General features: G+C 41.8%; 1 protein-coding gene and 1 pseudogene across 6 annotated transcripts in view; one reads left to right on the top strand and one right to left on the bottom strand.

Annotated features, from left to right (window-relative positions):
* Zkscan5 (zinc finger with KRAB and SCAN domains 5) overlaps nt 1-1,456 on the bottom strand; it is a 74,604-nt gene that overhangs the window by 17,982 nt on the left and 55,166 nt on the right. The window lies entirely within an intron of this gene.
* Nucleotides 816-898, top strand: LOC111816412 (annotated as a pseudogene).

The following is a 1,456-nucleotide window of genomic DNA, read 5'->3' as shown; positions in this document are numbered from 1 at the left end:
GTCGAGGGGAAATCGGACAACTTAAGGAAGACTGAAAGAGCCCAGCACAGTGGCCCATACCTGTAATCCCAGCACTCAGGAGGCTGAGGCAGGAGCACCACTACAAGTTTGAGGACAGATGGACTCTGTAGCAAGTTCAAGGCCAGCCTGAATTATAAACTATATGGCAAGATTATTTCAAAAAAACAAGACTAGAAGAAAGTCTAAAACTAAACAGAGAAAATATAGTCCTTCATCCACAAGCATAAAAACAAAGCTATAAATACCAAGGTGTCACCACCACCATAAGGTCTTACGATGTTGCTCAGGCTGGATTCAAACTCCTGGACTCCTGTGATCATTTTGCCTCAGCCTCTGGAACAGCTCTAACTACGATGCATGCCACTATGCATGGCCCCAAAAGATTTTTTTTTTCCATTAAACTAGTCATTGAACTTAATAGCAAAATCTGACCTGAACTCTTTTTTTTTTTTTCTTTACATGGGATCTTACGATGTAGTCCAGGTTGGCCTTGAACTTACTATGTAGCCCTGGAGGGTCTCAAACTCATAGTAATCCTCCTGCCTCAGCCTCCCAAATGCTAAGGGTACAGATGTGTGTCACCACACCTAAACTAGACCTTAATTTATGTAAAGCTATTTAAAGTTTTTATTTAACTGGCCAGGCTTGGTGGCTCAGGCTTATAACCCTAGCATTCAGGAGGCTGAGGCAAAAGGATTGCTGTCAGTTTGAGACCAGCCTGGGCTACATAGTGAGTTGAAGTCTAGTTCAACTCACTCAAAAAAAACCCAGACCCTGCCTCAAAAAAACCACCAAGCTTTGCACAGTGGCAGCATCATAGCTGATGAGGTTTATCCAAGGTGTGATGATTGCTAATTGAAAACTTTTCTCAAAAAAAAAAGTTTTTAACTCAAATCTACTGCAAACACGCATACATCTCCTCAAACAAATGTGTGCCACTTCAAACCCTGTTTCAAACCCCTTCAAACACAGTATAAATTATATAACCTAACTAAATCTGCAAAACTCAGAATCCTAATAGCAAAGGATTCTCATTAGGAATTATGGGCTGGTGGATATATGACAAATTAAATACAATACTCAGCTGTTGAATTTTTTTTTTATTTTTTATTTTATTTTTTTTGTATTTTTAGTACAGAGTCTACAGGGTCTCACTACACAGATCGGACTCATAGTAATTCTCCTGTTTTCAGCCTCCCAAGTGCTGGGATTACAGGACGGCGCCACCGCCCAGTCTCATTTGTCATCTCAGCATGCTCCAGGGGCAGGGCTGGCACAGCACACCAGGGATCGAACCCCAGCCCCTGTGCCTCCTAAGCAGGTGCTTTAGTCCCCTGAGCAATCTGGCCAGCCCTTCACAGTTCTTCCTTGACATATACAATACAAGTAAATAAAAGACAGTGAGGAAAAGAGGTGAGGAGGAAAAAGAAAAAGG

This window comes from Octodon degus, unplaced genomic scaffold, assembly GCF_000260255.1.
Source record: "Octodon degus isolate 3935 unplaced genomic scaffold, OctDeg1.0 scaffold00031, whole genome shotgun sequence".
NCBI classification, from domain to species: domain Eukaryota; kingdom Metazoa; phylum Chordata; class Mammalia; order Rodentia; family Octodontidae; genus Octodon; species Octodon degus.
This window is presented reverse-complemented; position numbering and strand designations above follow the sequence as displayed.